Genomic DNA, 22,750 nt, shown 5'->3' with positions numbered 1-22,750 from the left:
AGGGTGAGTGAGGGTGAGTGAGGGTGAGTGAGGGTGAGTGAGGGTGAGTGAGGGTGAGGGGTTGAGGGTGGGTGAGGGTGAGTGAAGGTGAGGGTGAGCGAGGGTGAGGGTGAGTGAGGGTGAGCGAGGGTGAGGGTGAGTGAGGGTGAGTGAGGGTGAGGGTGAGGGGAGATGTATATGGGCATATAACGAGAAAGCGAAAGTGAAAGAACAGGTGATGTGGACGACTCAGAGGTAATCAGAACGGAGCCGAACGCAGAGGAGATGGCTTCGAGCTCCAGTACAGGTAGAGAGGAATGACAAGGACACGAGGGCAGCTTGGGAAGGACTTCTGCTGATTACTTTCAAGTACCGTCTTCCACTGCCAAGTAAACTGCTCTCAGGACAGAAAGGGCAGAGGGGGAGCATGAAACAGAAGACAGGTATAGTGACTAAGCAAAGGGCAGGGCGACAAACAAGAATAATGATCATACGGATAGGGGTTCAAAGGCGGCAAGGATGAGGCTCATGAAATTACGCGTTGGCAATTTGGATAAATACATTAAATGATTACGTTAAACAGAGTAGGCTATAGCCAGAGAGAGGAGGCATGCAGGGAAAGAAGTTAAGGCAAGAGGGAATCCAGGCCAGACTCTCCTGCTCTGGATTCTTAATAGAGTGTGAAGAGGGTTATTAGATGACATGCAATATTAGGATGTAAAACTGTTAACAAAAAAAAACCTTTAGAAATAAACATTTTTACGCAATAAAGTGCTATAGTAGTTTGATGCACTAAAATCACACTAACGCTGCTATGATTGGTTCCTGGCAGTGCTCTTTGCAACCAGACTGGAGATGCATATGAAGCGGTACTGATTCTCACAAGAATGAAAACTGGTCTAATGAACAGACTATATGTTTACAGACTCATCTATGAAACAGCAACTTTGTTACCCACAAAAACATAACTAAAACAGACAATAGGTCCAGGTCATTGTTGAGATTGCACACAACAACTTAAGACACCGAAGGGGAGACACACGGCGGGCAGGGGAGGGGGCGGAGCGGGGAGAGCGGCATGAGGGTGTGAAGCAGCCGGGGCCTTTGAAGTGAAGCTAAGCTTCACTTCAAAGGTGTGGGAGGAGTGTGGCTTTGGGAACAGATGGCGATTTGGTGATGTGCACGCGCATTTTAGGTCAATGCGCTTGCGCATTGACCTAAAAGCGCACGGGCACAGCACCAAATCGCCGCAGTTAGTTAAACTTTGTTTAAAGCCCTATAGTCTCGCTTCTCTCAATGCGCATGCGCATTGATAGGTCACGAGACCTAAAAACTAGATGAAGAAATGATGTAGAAGACACAAAAAACCTTTAAGGGGGCGGAGAAAGAGAACGCGCAGGTCACAAATAGTAAACACCCGAACCACTTTAAAGTACACATATCACGATCATTAAATAACGAAATGGTGGGCGCCGAGGAAACCAGATAAATAGCAAGGAGCAAGAAGGACGATCGCGTAAAGCCAATCGAGAAGCATGTGACCGAAAATAGATATATATTATATGCACCGAGGGTTCTGAATGCTGAAAAACTTAAAATCAGAATGTCCCATTCAATTGTGCCTTTCGGCACTTCCAGCCCGTCACTATGCCTTCTCTTAACGTTAGTCTCGGTCTATCCCCTCTCCTCCTAAGTGCACAATTATGCCACAAGTCGCCATCTCCTACCTTAAAGTGGCCAGGCATTCTGTATCCTGCACTCGAAGGGTTGGGCCTAGCACAGCCCCACAACCAGACCCTGGTACCGCAGACAGCAGCAGCAGACAGATGGTAAAGCCATCGAGGGGTGGGCTTGGTATCTAACTGTAAACATCGCCGTTTCCGTAGAAATGTCTTGGCGTCCCATAGCCCGCTCCTGCGCACTGGAGTGTCAACGGTCGCGCAAGAAAAGAAAAACAGACTAAAGTAGCACAATGTTGTTGCGTTTATTTAAAACTGAACAAAATGACGGTCCAACAAAAAACAGCCCAAGATAGGCAAAACATGCAGAAACAGATGTCAAAAAGCTGTACGACGTTTATTCTACGCGTCAAACACCCTGGCCCCGTTTAGGCAGAACGCCATGCTTGTAAACATCGGCTTTACGTTCTCAGCTCTTACGTTTTAACGGAAGTGAGAACCTTGGTCAACCTCCGCGTGTCCGAAAGCCTCCTGATGTATGTGTGTTCTGTTTAATTAAGGTGACCAGCCGTCCAGAATTCAATTCCCCCGGACGTTCGCAGTTTTTCGTGGACAGTCTCGACGGAGGTGAAAATTGTCCCGGTTTGGGGGAAAGAGATGGGGAAGCGTGCAGTCGTGCACATTACATTTCAAATAGAGTGCAGGCTGGCATTCCCTCTGGCCCTCTCTTGTGCTGTAGTTTCTTACTGAAGCGACACAGCAGTAACAAGACCAAGACGATCCTCACCGGCAGACGAGAAAAAAAAATGGCGGCCCAAAGCTCTGAAAATTTTCGGATTCGGGGGCGTGTTTTGTTGTTCTGCGTGACGGGTGACGGCACAGGGCGAAAGAACACCAAAAACACGCCCCCGAATCCGAAAGAGACAGAGCTTGTTTCGAGTGACGCCTCTCTCCTCCAATGGCTGGCCTCCGTTTAGGAAGCCAGCCAATGGAGGAGAGGCAGAGGAGAGCGGCGGGTTAAACCACACTACTAAGAGACATAAGATCTCCTACCTGAAGCTGGCAAGCCAGCATTTCCGGTCCTCGACCTAAAAAGGATTGTCATTTACAATGCCAATAGCTGAAACTCTCCCAACTGCAAGACCTATTGCATTGCAAATGTGTTTTTTTTTAGCTCATAGCTCAGTTTCCTGTGGCCTTCTGCCTGTGACATGGATCCTGTTTCTTGCTCAGTGCAAATTCACCTTGTGCTTCCCAAATGTCCTGGGCAGGGAACGCTGTAATAAAAGGCGATGATCCATGCATCAGAACGTCGGGTCACACATCTTAGCTTTGAGGCACGAAGTTGTTGCTATTCAGCTTTACAAGACATGCCAGGCACACAATCTTTTAAAAGCATTTTCATCCAAGGTTTAACCGTTTCATCAAAAGTTTCGGCATCAGGATTGTAAACTACGCCGACGACACGCAGATGATCCTCTCCCTGGAAGGCGAGGACTCAACTTCCGTGGAGGTTTTACACAACTGTCTGCGTGACACGTCTAGGTGGCTGAAGGATAACTCCCTTCAGTTCAACGCAGGGAAGACAGAGGTGCTCTTCAGTGCAGGTACTAGGATTCCCCAACCATTTCCAATCAACTTTTGGCCCCCAGAAACTGGGTCCAATGTACGGCCGGTAGATTCAGTTCGCAACCTAGGGGTCATGTTGGATCAGAGGCTCAGCATGGAGACGCACGTTCAAAAAACGTCTGCCTGTTGCTTTGCCATCCTTCGCTCCCTAAGGAAAGTTTTGCCCTTCTTACCCATCTATGCCCGCACCGAGGTGGTCAGATGTACCATCCTTAGCAGGTTGGACTATTGTAATGCCCTCCTGCTCGGGTCCCCTGAGTTCCTGCTGGACAGGCTCCAGAGGGTCCAATCAGCTGCTGCTAAACTGGCTCTGGGGTTGCCGAGAAGTTCTCATGGAGCGTCCGCATTGGCAAAACTGCACTGGCTTCCCATAAGGCAGAGGATTCAATTTAAGGCCCTCTGTATAGTTTTTAAGGCTCTCCATGGATCTGGCCCAGCTCCCCTGCAATCTAAATTTGCCTGGTACACCCCAACCAGACAGCTTCGTTCCTCTGACGCCAAACTGGTAGTTGTACCTAGATTCAGGAAGGTCAGAGCCGGTGGCAGATCCTTCGAAGTGACTGCCGCCAGATTATGGAATACTCTCCCTATCGAGATTAGGCACATCAATGAACTCCTCCCGTTCAGAAGGAAGATTAAAACGTGGCTATTCCCTTGTTAGCCCGCTCTCACTCCTGTCTCTTCTAATCTTTCAGTGCCAGGATGCCTGCAACGGTGACAGTCGCGCTCTACAAATGTTTAAAATAATAAAACCGCTGGGAGTAGAAGAGTGCCTCGAGATAATATCTTTTTGCATCAAATATGCATAACAGTTCCCACAAAATTAATAAAAGAAATATTCTCAAGTTGTGGCTTCTTGTGGGAAGATCACGCACAAAATAAAGCTATTGGAGAAATAATCTGGTTCAAAGTAAGCTTGCGACTCCCGGCCAGGGAGTGGGGGTCGGCGTTTTTTGGTTTAGGTTTTAACACAACACTCACTAATTTATTTGTGTTGATCGACAATCCACACATTATACCTCGATGCATATGCTGGGAGGGCGGGCACATGCTTGGTGTGGCACCACAACATCAGACTAATGTTTATAGACTATGGGAGGCGGCATAAACAGCTGGAACTGCCACTATAATGATCTTACTTTGAAAGTCAGGGGTATGGCTAGCCCTGTCAAACAGTAAAAGATTCACGTTTATCTGACACTGAGCCATATACAAATATCGCGCAGAAAAGACACCCAACACAAGCGGAATAGGTGGTGAAGCATTGCGGCCCGGACCACCTACTCCAGCTACACAGGGGAGAGGGTCTTGATATGGATTGCGCCAGGGGTTCCCTTTGCAATACAGCACTTCACATCAACCCATAGGGATGCTGCGTGATTTTAAAGGGCTTATTGGATGGGTCACCATTATCGCCAGAGCCCTGTACACCCCCAACACCATCCAAGCAGACGTCTTCGTCAAATTGAGACAAATACTGTTAAAGTACGCACATCTGCCATTCTTCTGGTGCAGAGATTTCAACAACACACCCAATATAGACAAAGACAGGTTTGCCCCCACAGTCTCAGGGGCCCAATCCCTCACGGTCACAAAACACTTCCAACGCTAGGCCTCTAACATGCAACTCTGTGACATATCACCTCACTTCCTCAACTGGTAGGGTATACTCACACTTAAGACTTCATAGAATTCACAGCAGAACAGATGTTATTTATTGCTCTGCTGACCTCGTTCTGAGAATCGGTTGGACCGAATACCTAGGAAGCATCTTGTTTTATCAAAACCCACTACTTCTTCAGCTGGGGTGGGGGTGGTTCCCATCCACATGGTGACTCCCTGTGATGACACTTTGTGACCCAGCATATCAAGCGCCCTTGGGGTCCACAAAAGACAATTGCTTCCATGAAAACACTGGTACTGCCACAGATTCTCCTGTCTAATGGCATACAAGGTGGCACCATGTGGGCTAACCATTAAGGAAGCCTACAGCAGCAGGACGGCCCTTCAGAGAGACTAGACATCTTTAAAATCTAGGATCCGAGAGCTGGAAAAGCATCAGTCTTTGCCGCTTTCTCCATCACTCAGCTCGCCCATGTGAAAATAGATTACACTGAGACGCTAACTCGACAATCCACCTTGGACTACAGAGAATACATAGCCTGCCAACATGAGGAGAGACAAAGCGGGGCGCCTGCTTTCCTGGCTTCTTTGCTCTGAAGTGCCTATACCCACGACAGCAGCTATAAGCACATTGCAGGGAAATATAAATACACAGAGAGAAACGAATCACGTATTCTGCAAGTACTACAGTTCTCTGTACATTGCTCCCCCCACCGAGAAAACAGAGGCACCCCACCATGAGACATGCTTGAACACCCTCCAACTAGCAATAATCACCCCCTAACAGCGGTTAGAATTATAAGCACCACTTGATATTGAGGAGATCCAATTGGCAACCACACAGATGGCCAGTGATAACATGCTGGGCACAGACTGCTTCCCTGTGGAGTTTTATGCCACGTTCACCCCACACTTAGCCCCCAGATTACTGCAAGTGTATATGGCAGCCTGAAAAAAAGAAAAGAGACAGCGCCCATCTTCTAGGGGAGAAGCTGTTACAATAAATATTCCCTAAACCAGTTAGAGATCCATTGTTGGTGGGCTCATACCGCCCCTGGTCTGTTGAACACAGACTATAAAATCATATGGAAAATATTAGTGAACAAATTAGTGCCAATAGCACAATCAATAGTGCACCCGGATCAGAATGGCTTCACCCCAGGATGCAATACTTCATTTAATTTGCGCAGACTGTTTTTGATAATGGCCTCGGCGCGCACCAGAGATGTACGCCCCTTGGTCGCCTGTCTGGACATCGAGATGGTCTTCAGCACATTGGGGTGGACCTACCTGTTGACAGTGCTCCATAAATTTTGGCTGGGCTGTAAAATTCCATTGCGGATAAATCCCCAAACGACTCCAGCTGCAGGTGTGAAAACCGGCCACATAATCTCCGATCCACTCGTCAATGAACGTGGCACCCATCAGGGGTGCCCACTGTCCCCCATTTTCTTTGCTATGGTCATGGAACACTTGGCCTGTGTTCTATGGGCAAAAAGGCCTGAATGGGGTATACAACTGGAAAGACGGTAGCATATAATTTCTCTATATGAAGACAATATAGTGATCTCTATCCATGCCCACAAAACTGTAACGACTCATCCAATTGCTTTTTTGGAGGATTAGGGCAAGATATCAGGCCTGCATATTAACTGGGGCAAATCAAATCCCACTCGCAGCAGTACCAATACCACAGCGACTAGCATTACCAACCAGTCCCCTCATATGGGGGTATGACACTATTAAATACTTAGGAGTCCATTTACAGCATAAGGAAGAAGACCTGATAGCAAGGAACTTAAAGAAGATGCTGACCAACATGAAGTCCTCAGTACCCTGTTGGTCCGTTCTGCCATCATCCACTATGGGACAGTGGCCATTTCGAAGGGGTTTGTTATTCCGAGGCTACTTTAATTCTTCTTAGCTATACTGGTGGACCTCAATAGAAGGTCTCACATGAACTGCAATTGTATCTAATCACTCTGATATGGGGTGGAGGGTAGACAGATTCTCTATTCACAAGCTATATGCATCTCAGGATAAGGGTACTGGGAGCTCCAAACTATGAAAAATATTACATAGCTGCACAACTCCAATGGAAGGCGCGTTGGCTGGCTGGGGACAACTGCCTTCTGGACTTGCTCCCTCACACCATCCTAGAATGGCTGCTTGGACAGAGTCAGACTATCTCAGTGATCGAGGGTGATGAACTGATGAGGAGCTGCCAGACAGTTGGAAGAGGAGCATTCCCATTCGGATGGGGCCGGTGCCTTTCGCTCCCGCCCACCCGCTATGGGTGTTTTCAGTTTGTCGGAGCCTCCAGTGTAAATTTGACATTCGCCCATGATCAGAGGCTGCCCTCCTCACATGGGAGGGGGGAAGGGAGGGAGGGAGGGATCTGAGCGGGCGGGGGAAATCTGTTCTTGGATGGCCTATTGAGACAGTTAGATGACCTAGTCTAAACAAATAGGCTGCATCCCAGAAATGTCCTCCTCTATGCAGCACTGGCACGCACACTTAACACCATCGGGAATAGAACACATTCTATGCCAATCATCTCCCTAGTGCTGCAAACACTCCTCACACATGGACAGGCCAGACATACGGTGGCAAGCCTCTACACCATATTACAACACAAGGCAGATCCACCACTTTCGGGCGTAAAGACATGCTGGGTACTAGATATTGGCCAGGAACTTACAGATATGCAAAGGACATGATGTCTACAGAAAGTTAAAAATATATCCCACAGCGCTCACATCAAATACCTACAATTCAACTACTTATACCAAACGTATTGGACGCCCCAAAGGATAGACTGCATGTTCCCGGGGTTCATACACACTTGTTGGCGGTGCCCTGAGGTAAATGGAGACTTCATGCACATGGTGTGGCACTGCCCGATAATCTTGCAGTATTGGCCCATATATTCGAGTTAGTGGGGAGGCAGTTCCCTCGGGTGGCACCACATTGCAGGTTAACACTTATCAAGCGTTCAAAACGTTCCCAAAACATGCATACATTTATTGATCTCGCCCTGGCATTGGCCAAATGATTAATTTTCCTGAGTTTTAAGTCAACAACGTTCCCGCCCTTTCCCCACTGGGGAACTGGCTTCGCAGCTTAAAGGGAGTTGTATATGCAGAGCTTGAGGCCCACGCACAAAACACCTATAACAATACACGGACTCCACCAAATCTGCGTTGGGAAGAATACCTTAGACTTTTGGAGGGCAAGATGGACGAGAGCCCACCCTGAACCCTTCTACTTGTTTTTTCGAACCGGGCATCCTCTCCTCATTTTAACTGCCAACAAGCTATGCGTTATCCCATTACCGCTTCTCTCTCCCAAATCACAAAGCATCCTCTACCCCATCAAAGGCCAGGCTAGTGGCATAACAGGGGGCAAATAAGATAACGCCCTACCGCCTCCTACAGTGTCCTTCCATCCTCCCTCCGCGCCTTAAAACTTCCTCCATTCTATACAGATTACAGTTTGTTTAGTTGTTAAAGTTTACAAACTATAACACCTCAACATTATCTTCAATGTATAACCGTATGGATTACTCTTGCAGTTGCACCCATCTACCATGTTCCTTATATTGTAAACGTAGACTATATAATAGCAGGTAAATGTTACATTATTTGAAATGCCAATAAATAAATACCATGGGAAAACAATGTCTCATGGCCTGAACAAACAAGATCCATCATACAAAATTTGAAAATTCCTTGATGTAGCATTTACAGTGCTACCTGGTTAGCAGTCCATGTCCAACTTAATTCACAGCTGTACTCTTTAGATGCCAGGGTTTGATTGCGCTAACCTAGGCACTTTCTCTTTTTCTGGGTGACTAACACCAGTCTGTGGTTCTCCCTCCCTTGTCAGGAGCCTTTTTAATTTGTATTGATTAGGCTGCCCCTTTCCTTGACATCTTCCCCCTTTGTGCAGGTTCAGATCTGTCCTCGTCATGGGCAAAGAGAGTGATTCCTTTTTTGCTCTGCCTAGTTTCTACCCATGTGCAGCACGGAATCCTGCATCTGCCAGATCACAGAGGATTCCACAAGTAAATTATATGTGAGACTACCTATTTGCTTGGTTTTATCGCTGCGAGGCCTCAGGGTAGTTACGCGCTATACAAATGCAATTTTTCATTTCATTTCATTTCATCCATCTCTCAGCGGTGTTTCATAATTGACAATGAGATACTGTTCCTCGCTATATTCTATTGTACAGGAAGCAAAGCCTGGAGCCATTTCCCTCTAGCTTCACTGATCCAAACAGGAACACCCTGAAAAACAACACTCCCATGCCTTGCTTCTTATTCACACCTAAACTACTCATTCTACAGATGAACGGTGCAGGATTATCAGGCATTAGGGGGCAGGATCCTGTGTATGTCAGCAAGCATATGACAACTAGATTTGCTTGAAGATCTGGTCCATCAATATTTACTGCCCAAGAGGATGGGTTAATTGCCCCCAGTGTCAAACACCCTTGCACATTCAGGAATACAATTTTACACAAAAAAAGAAATTCTTACTTCTCTATATTGCTCACATGTTCAAATATGTTTGTAGGAACAATTTCTAAAACTGTTGATACGCATCCTCTAGTACCATCACTAAAGCCCAAAAACTTCCCAGGGAAACCTTAAATGCAAAGTCCTTGTTCCTAAGGCTGCCAAATCTGGATGTTTTTTCCCTACAGCTTCGAAACAAAAAAAGCATAGCCTCTGTTCTCTTACTTTTGAACACCTGTTCAATGTATGGTATGCGTAAAGTTAAAACTGATGCATGCGATAGTCTCAGGTTTAAGTGCTGGTTGTCTCCTTTCTTTGAATACAATGATAATGTCAGGTTTCTTCAACATTTTCCAACCAAGAACAACCGACAACCTAATACCGGCCTTGAGCAAACAAACATACCAGACAACTTAATTGAAAGATGCATATTAACCAATGGGCTCTGTCGCAATGAGATCAAAACAAAATTACCACAGACACCGCACGGAACAAACCAGCTTTAGACAAAGCCATTTAATAAGGTGCCCCAATACATCCCTCGCAAAGAAATTTGTGTCAATGCAAAAACTTTTGAAGTCCTTTTTGATATCATGGTTTCCTTTGCCTTTATTTCCGTTCCTAAACCCCGGGCCCAAAGCCTCCTTTGGCACGACAAAGCAGTTGAGCAAAATAAAACCGTTCTTTCGCTCGAATGTTAAAATAGTTAATGTAACCCTAGTGGTCTCCACACAGGACTGTTGTCACTCTAAGTTGATATGCGTCAGAATCATCAATTAACATTTGTGTTAACAAAGCTAAAGGCCAGCCTAATTTAAATAGGTAACTAAGACAAGCAGGATTGATTTTTTGTACTATGGTCAAAGAGAATATAGCCCTCAATCGCATTAACAAGTCTTCCCAGGTATTTGCTGATGGTGACAACGGTCAACACCTTTGTAAGAAGCTGGTTGTCATCCGACTAATGGCATATGGTTTGCCCTCAGACACACAGTACTTCAGTTCGATTAACTTTCCTAATCAGCTCCTGGACCTTATTTTAATATTTATGCTTCACACGGGACACTTCACACCAACATCCATCGATATCTTGTTGACTAACCCTTTATCTCTTGCTCTTTCACAGGCTCATTTCTCTGCCTATCCTTTTTTACACGACCAGATCCTACACAACCCGGAAACTCACAACCCGAACAAGCACCGGCAATGCCAATAGGTCTCGCCTTCAGAAGGTAACAGCAGCCATTTTGGCTTTTCACGTTCCGACATGGCGGACCAAAGTCTAATCGGTGAACAAAACAAACAAAAAACAGCATTGGCAAAGCTAACAGATCTGACTTTGTTATAGTACATGCAACCTTAACAATATACATCGACATTCCTCAGGCAAGTGTGTTGAAATTATGTCATTTGCTGATGTGAATCACTAAGCCAACACCTCTCTACCTGAAAGCCCAGCCTCGTCCAGTGATCATGGAGTGTCCAACATGGCATGGCGATGATCTGAGCTGCGTCAGCTCCTAGTGCTCACTAGGTTGAATGGGCACCACTGCATCTGTGTGCTCAAGTGTGGTTATGTCTGGACTTGTTTGTTATGCATATCAATGTGTGTATGCATAAGCGTCTTTTGGATTTCTTAATGTGTGTTTGCTTTTATATCTGGGTGAGTGCATGTAATTATCGGGCTGTGCTTGCACAAGCAGCGCACCCTGGCGGAGTCAGTGGGGAGAAGGCACAGCATCCACCAGCTCCAATGGAGCTCCAATGACCAACCAGAGGCCACCATGAAGGACATGCTCTGCATTGTGCTGGTAGTGAAACAGTATAAACCAACTGTAGTGAGGATCCTGTACCATATATCAGAAATTTCAATCAATAAAATGTACCATAAACTTTAGAGCTCAGTGCAGAGTACAGTGTCCAAAACATCCCCTGTAAAGTCGAATCCTGGTCTGATTGGTCAAGTCTTTCTTCAGTCCAACGTGATTAAAAAAGTCCCTCAGAATAAAATGTTTTAGGAGTTTGATTTTTTTTGTAGTGTTACTAAACAGCAAATCTGCAGCATCAAGTGCTGTGGAACAAAAAAAGATATGACTGATATTAGTTTAACCAATATATTTCTCTGGGTGCGGATTTAAAAAGCTTTTTGTACAAGCATCCTGGATTGTAAATAAGTGGCTGAATCCAGCATCCTGGTGCGCTCAAGATTGTAATGTGTATGTGTGCCGCTATACATAATGGCTAGTTTTTAGGTCTCGCCTGTCAATGCGCATGCGCATTGAGCAGAGCGAGACTATGGGGGCTTAAACAAAGCTTACCTACACTGCCGATTCACTGGCGATTTGATGAAGTGCATGTGCACTTTTAACTCAATGTGCAAGCGCAATTAGTTAAAATGCGCGTGCACAGCATCAAATCGTCAGCTTAGTGCCGCCAGCAGCTCTTCCCGCTCCGCCCCCTGCTGCATCAAAGGCTTGGCGCTGTGCCTCAGCCCAGCCATTCTCCTCCCCTAATTACCCCCTGCGGCATCAAAGGCTTTTTCACGGCCGGCCGGCCGTGCTTTCAGTTCACGGCCGGCCGGCCGTGTCTCCTTTTCTTTTCTTTTTTTTCATTAATTGAATGTCTTCCAGCAAGCTCTCCTCATCCGTAGCTTTAGGTGTGATGACAGCATTTCCTTATAAGATTACTGCTCTCTTGGGAATATATGAGGGCAGGAAGCCTTCTGAATTCGGCTGATCATTATCAGAGAGTGTTTTGGTGAAAATACGGGACTTTTCTTATGCGTGCTGCTACAAAAAGAGCTCAGCTCTCCTTAGCTACGGGAAAGCTGTTTGGCTTACTTCTGCTCGCTCAGCCAGCAATTGTGCCATGTGGTGTGTTTTTAGCTTTACTAGCTCATTGGTGTGTACTGGCTTGCCACTTTGCTGGAATAAAGTACCGGCCATAACGCTGAATACGACTTTCTTTTAATTAGTTCACCAGTTTGCTGCCAAGTGAATTTGAGAGTAATAGTGGCAATCATGTTTGAAACTGCATAACGTGAGCGGAATAAGCTTGCAAGCCGCAATCACCCCACATCCACCACATCCACCACCACATCCACCACCACCTCCACATCCACCACCACCGCATCCACCACCACCGCATCCACCACCACATCCACCACCACATCCACCCTCACCCTCACTCACCCTCAACCCCTCACCCTCAACCCTTCACTCACCCTCACCCTCACTCACCCTCACCCTCACTCACCCTCACCCTCACCCTCACCCACCCTCACTCACCCTCACTCACCCTCAACCCCTCACCCTCACTCACCCTCACCCTCACTCACCCTCAACCCCTCACCCTCACTCACCCTCACTCACCCTCACTCACCCTCACTCACCCTCACTCACCCTCACTCACCCTCAACCCCTCACTCACCCTCACTCACCCTCAACCCCTCACCCTCACTCACCCACCCTCACCCTCACCCCCTCACCCTCAACCCCTCACCCTCACTCTCACTCACCCTCAACCCCTCACCCTCACTCACCCTCAACCCCTCACCCTCACTCACCCTCACTCACCCTCAACCCCTCACCCTCACTCACCCTCTCACCCTCACCCTCACTCACCCCCTCACCCTCACTCACCCTCACCCTCCCTCACCCTCAACCCCTCACCCTCACCCTCCCTCACCCTCAACCCCTCACCCTCACTCACCCTCACCCTCACCCTCACTCACCCTCAACCTCACTCACCCTCAACCCCTCACCCTCACTCACCCTCACCCTCAACCCCTCAACCCCTCACCCACCCTCACTCACCCTCAACCCCTCACCCTCACTCACTCACCCTCAACCCTCACTCACCCTCACCCTCACTCACCCCCTCACCCTCACTCACCCTCAACCCCTCACCCTCACCCTCACTCACCCTCAACCCCTCACCCTCACTCACCCTCAACCCCTCACCCCCACTCACCCTCACCCTCACCCTCAACCCCTCACCCTCACTCACCCTCACCCACCCTCACCCTCACTCACCCTCACTCACCCTCACTCACCCTCACCCACACTCACCCTCACCCACACTCACTCACACTCACCCACACTCACCCTCACCCACACTCACCCTCACCCACACTCACCCTCACCCACACTCACCCTCACCCACACTCACCCTCACCCACACCCACACTCACCCACACCCACACCCACACTCACCCACACCCACACTCACCCACACCCACACCCTCAACCCCTCACTCACCCTCAACCCCTCACTCACCCTCACTCACCCTCACTCACCCACACTCACCCTCACCCACACTCACCCTCACCCACACTCACTCACCCACACTCACCCTCACCCACACTCACCCTCACCCACACTCACCCTCACCCACACTCACCCTCACCCACACTCACCCTCACCCACACCCACACTCACCCACACCCTCAACCCCTCACTCACCCTCAACCCCTCACTCACCCTCACTCTCACTCACCCTCACTCTCACTCACCCTCACTCACCCTCAACCCCTCACCCTCATCCACCCTCAACCCCTCACCCTCACTCACCCTCACCCTCACCCTCTCACCCTCACTCACCCTCAACTCCTCACTCACCCTCAACCCCTCACTCACCCTCAACCCCTCACTCACCCTCAACCCCTCACTCTCACTCACCCTAAACCCCTCACCCTCACCCTCACCCTCACTCACCCTCACCCTCAACCCCTCACCCTCACCCTCACTCACCCTCACCCACCCTCAACCCCTCACCCTCACCCTCACTCACCCTCAACCCCTCACCCTCACTCACCCTCAACCCCTCACCCTCACTCACCCTCACCCTCAACCCCTCAACCCCTCACCCTCACTCACCCTCACCCTCACTCACCCTCACTCACCCTCAACCCCTCACTCACCCTCACTCACCCTCAACCCCTCACGCTCACCCTCCCTCAGCCTCACTCACCCTCACCCTCAACCCCTCACCCTCACTCTCACTCACCCTCACTCACCCTCAACCCCTCACCCTCACTCACCCTCACTCACCCTCAACCCCTCACCCTCACTCACCCTCAACCCCTCACCCTCAACCCCTCACCCTCAACCCCTCACCCTCTCACTCACCCTCAACCCCTCACCCTCAACCCCTCACCCTCACCCTCACCCTCACTCACCCTCACAACACATATTGTGTTACAATAGGTGTCACATTTGCGAAAGATAAAACTATTGGCATTGTAAATAACAAAGCTATTAATTTCGCTATTTTCAAAACAAGCACATAAATAAAAAATGTGTCCTTTACAATACCAATAGCTCAAACTTTCCTAATGCGAGACCTATTGCATTGCTGTGCTTCTCTCCCCTGCTGCACTCTCCTGCTCTCTAGAGATGTGGCCTAACGACCAGAGCTGCCATCTAAGTCACGTAAATACAAAACATGTTGCATTCCAAATGCTATAGGTGTCACATTCGCGAAAGTTATAACTATTGGCATTGTAAATGACAAAGCCATCAATTTAGCAATTTTAAAAACCAACAAATAAATAAAATATGTCATTTACAAGACCAATAACTCCAACTTTTCTAATGCGAGATCTATTGCATTTGCAATGCTTGTTATTTATTAATGTTATGTTACTCAAGCAGCAAAACAGAACATGGTTGATCTCAAGTTTTTTTGGTTATTGTTGTTAAATTCTCCAAATAACCTTCTACAGAAAGCAGGTCGTCGCTGGATCTCTGTGCTGCAGTGTGTGCTTTTGAACTGGTTTGTTGTACAGATGATGACTGTCTTTGTATAAGTGTAGTATACGGAAATGTATGAAGATGGACTAACCCTATATACCCAAATTCTACGGTAACTGAACTCTACTATGCAGTCGACGTTTCGACCCAAAGTTTGCTAAAAGGGTGTCATCAGGAGAAAGCCATCTGACACGTATTCTGTAACTCAAGAAAATATAAGAGAACTTAGTTAATCTACCAAGGAGGAAACTATTTGATAAGCCAATCAACCATATAGATTGTGTGCCTAACTCGGTCTATATTAGCAATAAGTCTCCCTCTCTTGTGCAGAGAACAGGTTGTCAATCAAGACACATGCACAAAATAGTCCTAGGCAACACATGCATAATGACGATTTATAAATCCCTAAACTCAATCGCACAAAAGGCATCTAGATTATTAAGCCAGACCTATATGGCATTGCCAATCCATGTATTTCCCCCCAGACAGAGCAAAGTGGTTTATATGTGAATACTTCTCCTGCCACTGCTAAAATATATAGTTTTGTTTACAATGGCACAGTGTTTCGCTTGTAAATGCAGGCAAATCCCGGTCCCCTCTTGCTTGTGCTACCTGTTGTCTGATCGTCTCAATCAACTAACTTTATTTGATTCAGATAACCTGAACTATAAAAGACAGTTAAATATAAATACACACATTAAAATCGCAGGATAGTTTACATTAAAATTTCGAAATAAACTATCTAAATTACAGTTTAAATAAAACCGAGCCCGATCAAGTACCATAAAGTATGGGGTAAGGATGATTGTCTCAGTGCCGTGACCTATTTGTTTACATCAGGAAAGCACTGATCCCTAAAAAAAAAATTGCTTTAAACTAGGTTTCCCCAATTCCAAATGTCTGGTCATATATGATGCAGCATCAAAGGTGCATAAACGGTAAATGTCACAATTAATAAAACTGGAGGTAGACAAGAGCAAGGCACCGCTATTAATGGTAGACACTATCACAGTGGAAGGAGGCTACACACAGCTAGCACCCGAGGTGGAGAGCCTCCATAGGACCGAACGCTTGTAAATGCTAGAAAGAGATCTCAAATGAGTCACCATGAATAGTAGTGAAATTAGAAAACTTACAGCGAACAAAGAGATTTTTCACATCTTCTCTTTCAAAAAGATATACTTTATAAAGAACAGCAGAGGTGGGGTGCAAAGGAGGAGTGGGTGGGGGGAGTAGTGGGGAGCAGGTGAGGACACGAGGGAGAGAACACCACAAGGTCAGCGGAGGAACATACGAAGGAGACAGCAACATGGAGTGTAGAGAAGCACAAAAGGGATAATGCAACACGGTGTAGAGGTTGAAGCACACAAGGGAAACAGCAACATGGGGGTGAGGGAGAAGTACAAGGAAAGACATCAAATAAGCAAGCACTGTGTAACCATAAAACCAATCGATGGTAAGCAATGAGTGGGCTCTACGTCCCTGCAAGTTCTTGGTAAGTCCACAATATGCCTTTCACAACCAAACAGCTTGTGCTGCTTGGTAGACTTGAACTAAAAGAACAAGCTACTTCCCTTCGGTAATGTCTTTTCTGGTAGAGACTCAATGTAACCACAAATTCCACACCTTAGAATATTCCACAGGCATCAGGCTGGATCCGGAAAATCTTAAGCAGTACCTCTGAGCGCCGGTAGATGGTGTCAATCGGCTTAAAGGAAGTGCCATTGTGGTCCCATATATGCGCTAACCTGACGCACTGAAATCAGTTTTTTGGCTATTTCCACACCAAAAACTCAGAGCCACATAAATCAATGTTTTGACCAGTGTGCCCTATCTAATTGGATCTTTAGAATGAAGAGCCCAGTTCGCAGAACAGGGAGGATCGATGAGGAATCTGTGGTTAGAATCTTAGTAGAAAAGGAGTTTCCTGTACCTAGCTGGTGCAGGATACGTACATTCCAAATCATTCAAAGGCATGCACCTGAACAGGTAGAAACAGTTGCTACACATCTCAAGGAACACTCATGCATATACAAAAATAGTAAATGCACCCAAACTATTGATGATCCACTTGAAGAAAAAACTGACTTCAGGCTGTTTTGGAATCATCAGGGAATTACAGTTCTCATATCTAACAACGATGCAAGGCAAAACTAATGGCACTACAGTATTATATAATTCTCAGTCAACATAAAACAACAATGCAGGCATATTCATTAGGACCTTAGAGGTATTCGAGAGAAAAATTCTCCTACATATTTACATGTCTAGCATCAATAATACAGTATTTTAAGAATGGCAAAACTCATTAGGGAACATATTGGTCTACAGTTAATATGAATGAGTTACTTAAACACTTTCTGGTCAAAAGTAGGGACACCTCATAAACAACAAACTTTGCTTTCGACCCCTCAGCTCCAAATGACTCCAACAAAGGTTTAAAGGTTGCCACGTGCAACATTGCAGGGGCTTGCAGCAAGTTAAACAATCCAAATTGGCTAAACTTCTGTCTTCGTTTGATTTAATATGTGTGAAAGAAATTTGGACGAACGTGTTATCCCCGTGCACTCAATTCTGTAGATAAATTGTTGAGTCTTTAGTTTTTTATCAAATTGGCGCTACACACGTCGCACGTAGTCAGCGTGCCTTCAAATTGAAAGAATATGTTGTGGGCAGGGTCACCTGCCTACTGGAGTGTGCGCTCGATGAACGATGAAACACTAGGGTTTCTTCACAACATTGTATTTATTTTCTTGCAGTCTTGAATATATCTTCAAAACATATTTTGGTTTAAATGTTGCATACGTTAACTTTTTGCAAGCATAATGTTCATCTTATGTTACAAATTACAACATCGTCGTGATTTAGACATCCACCCAATGCATTTCGGGTCACTACACCAGGACCCTTCGTCAGGGGTCTGAAAGTAAGGGCAAAACAGGACCAAATTAGTTACTCCAACCGGAGATATGATAATAATAAGTGCAAAGTAATGGTGCTCATTGTGAACGTGCAGATTCAGTGCATAACCTAAAACGTCGAGTGCAAGGACATAGTGAAGAGAAACGTAATCAAGTGGCATAAAGTGACTGTTTGTATAAAAAACGAGCGAGATAGCGTTGGTATTACTGAAAGACGTAGGTGAAAGCAAAGTGGGAAGCCAAGTGTTGTCGTGTGGATTCATGCAGGGGCAAAGACTTCTAAGCAACGAAGTTTTTAAAAAAGTTATCAAAAAACTTACGTGCAGACCGGACGATGCCGCGTCTCAGAGAGAAATGTAAAGGTCTAACGAGTGAACATAGCGCAATGTGATTTGTACGATGCATCTCACGTGCTGCACCGCGGTTATCCAATGGAATGGGAGATGTGCGCGGCCACCCCCACCATGTGATCAGAGTATACCGGCTTCGTACTAGGGAAGTGTTACGACGTGAATAATAAAGTTACATGCAAACAAAACCTGCATGGTGGCGACATCTAGTGAGCTCAAATTTGGGAAAATAACAACATCACATTAAACATCAAATTAAATTAAACGAATATCTCATAAAAAGTACATTTCGAATTCACGAGAAAAAATGAAGTCCCAATGTTCATACAGATATAAGGGGACCCAGAAGAGGTGTAGTGACCCGAAATGCATTGGGTGGATGTCTAAATCACGACGATGTTGTAATTTGTAACATAAGATGGACATTATGCTTGCAAAAAGTTGACGTATGCAACATTTAAACCGAAATATGTTTTGAAGATATATTCAAGACTGCAAGAAAATAAATACAATGTTGTGAAGAAACCCTAGTGTTTCATCGTTCATCGAGCGCACACTCCAAAAGAAATTTGGACGACACACCCCTTCCATTTAAACGGGTTCCATGCATTATTTCAATTTGCTGTGGCATCACTCGTAGCATAGACCTCTCTCCCTAGTGAGTGGGATATTTGGTTTTCAAAATTCCATAATAACATCTGCAACACACAGGCATACAAGGCAATAGAAGACCTTGAGCATTTTTGGACAGCTTCCTTATGCACTTAAATAAGAAAATATTGGTGCTCTGGGTGTGGGATTTCAATCTGTCACTTTGCACCCAGCGTGATATCAAACTATGCAGCTTTCCACGAGAAGATGGGAATTGAATAGGGCCCACTTCAAACACAACACACTGGGTGACTCATTTCTAAGCAAGACCTCCAAGTTCTCGCGGAACCCAGGGCAAACGCCGGCGAAAATATCCTTACTTTCATGGGGGCACCCAGGGGAGCACAATAGACTTTATGATTACCTCAGCTGAGCCCATCCCCTTGGTTATAGATGACAAAATTAGCCCAAACTGCCTAAGTGATCACAACTCTATTACCCTTGATCTAAAAACAAAAATGAACCCCCCGGGAAAAGGCAAAAACAGGTGTTTGAGACTGCAATTGGAACATATTGACCCGGTAAACTTTACACACAAAATAGTCAGGAAGAACATGGAGTCCATAAATGTATGCCTGACAGACGGTGCAACAGGTACAAGGCAGGCTCTGACCAGAAAAGCTGTAATCAGGCGTCGCAGCACACCCGGGACACATTAGGTGTCACTGGGTGGGCCCGATGATGAAGCATGCCACCAACCAGGTTGGTGGGTGAGGGCTTCATGAACTCACCAACGAGGTGCCCATGACAAATCTAATCAGAGTCCTAACAATATTGGTCATATTTAAGCTAGTCTCTTTTGATAACACGTATGTTACACATACACATACCTCATACATGTCAACATGAGGAAAAGGGAGAATTTTTTTTTGGGGGGGTGGCAGGCCTTTAAACAATGGCTTTGAAATAGGTCCAAAAACAGCCATATATTTGTGTCCTTCATTTTACAGGCAAAATACTACTGCAAGATGTTTCATTTCAGTAGGTTTCTCATGTAACTTAGGACTGCTGTATAACACATACCGTGAAATGGGGTGCCTCTAGGTGCCTGGGTATGGTTAGGTTGTGGGTGGGTGCTCAAGACAGGGAACAATTTAGAGCTCTAGATGTGAGGTTGAAGGCAATACGGCATGGATACTCACAAACATTACCCCGAGGGTCACAAAGTTATGTCTGTGGCATGCCTAAGGGCCGCACCAATGCCAACAATAGAAGGATTGGGGTGATGAATGGTGAGTGGAGGGGGACTCTAAACAGATGCACGGTGTGGACAACAAAGCGAGCCTTCACGTGACTTCCGCCTGCCACCTATGCTCTATTCTCATGCATCAAGAATTAAAGTTAAAGCATTAATTTATAATGTAAAACATGAGAAGGAAAGAGATACTCATCTCTGGTGGCTGAATTGCAAAATGTGAAACCAGAAAACCTGATATCAGTCCTGACTTCTCCCACTTGATGAAATTGTGTGATCCTGGGCAATTTGATAATTTCACTTAGCCTCTTATTTCTTCATTTGCACATATTGGAGCCCCTTAAAATACATGAGTTGTATAGTACAAAACCTTCTAGCGTTTAGTTTAACAAACTGTACTGGTGTTCCAATTATATAACAACCAAGGCTACACACAAGGTGCACCTGACAAATTACTTACCTCTTGGTTCACTAAAAGAATTATTTTCAGAATGGGGTTGGGGGGCATTAAAGTTTACAAGATCATGCTTGAAACTGTTGATGCTAATAAATGCCTCTAAATGCAGGGACAATCTGATTTACTAAGGAAATACTCTAATGCATGTTAATAAAATACACTGGTTTTCAGAGAGTTTAAAACTAAAAGTGTCTTTGAAACTAAAGGTGTTCCCAAGGTTAAGTTGTCTAGGATACTTTCTTTTCTTCCTTATGGTTACTTTAGCTAATGTGTAAAACGTGTAATTAAAATATGCCCGAATGTTTTGCAGCTTTTTTTTATGTGCGAATGAAGGAGGTTAGTGTTGACATCCAAGCAGTTTTCTACCTGCACAACCTGCATTTTAATGTACGGCCGGAACAAAAATAAACAAAATCAAGAAAAGCTGGTATTTTTTTTATGCCTCATCTGAACACACATCAAACAGCAAATATAAAGTGAAAGCACTTTTAAATGTGTTCTAAAGCAGCGTTGATGCATCCTAATATTTGAAGTAAACAAAGACAGAAAAGACATGTTACAGATAAATACATACGATTTTGTTACAATGTCATATTTAGTATCATGTCCTTGCATTTCCAGACTCTTAAAACACCACCACCTAGCCGGTATTTTTTATCTTGGTAAGGTGGCAAGCCTAAATAAGGTATACCGTTGTTAAAATACAGCCAAAGGAAATGTAAATGTTATTTTTACAGAAAGACAGTGCGTGTGTGCGCGCGAAACAGGACATTGCGGAAGATGAGCTGGTACAAGGAAACGCTCACACCTCTAAGTTTATTATGCATAACAAATTTCGCTTAATAAATGTCATTCAATGCAGTGACATAAGAAATACATTGTTCCTGAATTCGAAGAGATGCCATGTTTAAATGATATTTGTTGCACGCTTTGCATGCCAATCATCTTTATGACTCGGTTTGTGCATGGGCGCCTAGAGCCAAAACAAATATGTTAGTTTTGCTGGCCCGCCCCCTCTAATGGATTTTCAGGTGTGAGACGTCAGCATGTCCTCTGCGCCAGCGCCACGTATCACAAAGCTATTATGGCTAGAAAGGGACTGACAAGGCTGTCGTTTTCCTGCACTAGTACTTGCCTTGGAGGCGGAACCAATGACCCGTTCGATCAGCCAGAGATCTGCATTCACCGCCGTTTCTTCACCCAGGGGAAAACGCCTCTATTCTGTCCAGCTACAGACGTTGTTAACTATCTAGGACTTCAGATAGAATGTCCGTCATCCATGTTTGATGTGGTTTTAACTGACGTAGTTTGTCGGTAAAACATATGGCTATGTAACAACCAATCCCACGGCTGAACATATTGTAGGATGGCCTGGGAGGGGGCGGCACTGCTAATGTTTTAGGTGACCTATGATTGGAGCACCGTGGACATCTTAGCCAATCCTAGTGCGCCATACAGAATATTGGAGTGCTGATTCGCTGTGAAATCCGCTAGCAACTGTATCTGAGCTGTATTGCTATAATGAGTGGGTGGTTACACACTTTGGAGTGGAGTAGTGGGTGTGGCTGGGGGTTTACCTGCCCTGAGATAGTTACTGGCCATTGTGAAAGTTTGTCGCGAGCCTGGTTGCTGTTTTGAATTGGTTGGGAGGTCAAAGCGGTTCTAGAAAGGGAGCCAGGTCCGCCAAGGGTGCCCGTCTTGGCCCACCCGTATTCTAGAATTGGAAAAGTGTCCCTTTTTCTATGCCTAACCTCGTTAATTGTACAATATACAGCAATTATGATGTTTTCACCTTACCAAGAAAAGTACTTAAGAAAGAGACCATAATGAATGTCTTTACTTAGTATATATTTTTTTATTATTACAGCTATAAGTCCATTCTCAAATAATAGCATCTGCATGAATGTAGACGGGTGTAAGTATAGTTCCTACGGCATTGATGTTTGAGTAACCTCCAGGACACTGGTTACAAACCCATCAGGGAAGTCTC

At 45.7% G+C, this 22,750-nt stretch overlaps 1 protein-coding gene across 1 annotated transcript in view; it reads right to left on the bottom strand.

Annotated features, from left to right (window-relative positions):
• SLC35H1 (solute carrier family 35 member H1) overlaps positions 1-22,083 on the bottom strand; it is a 125,406-nt gene extending 103,323 nt beyond the window's left edge. Inside the window, exon 1 of the mRNA XM_078651890.1 lies at positions 21,896-22,083. The gene's annotated coding sequence lies outside the window, so the exon portion shown is untranslated. The remainder of the gene's footprint in view (positions 1-21,895) is intronic.
• Between the last annotated feature and the right edge of the window lie 667 nt (positions 22,084-22,750).

Source organism: Lissotriton helveticus, chromosome 7 (genome assembly GCF_964261635.1).
Source record: "Lissotriton helveticus chromosome 7, aLisHel1.1, whole genome shotgun sequence".
Lineage (NCBI taxonomy): Eukaryota > Metazoa > Chordata > Amphibia > Caudata > Salamandridae > Lissotriton > Lissotriton helveticus.
This window is presented reverse-complemented; position numbering and strand designations above follow the sequence as displayed.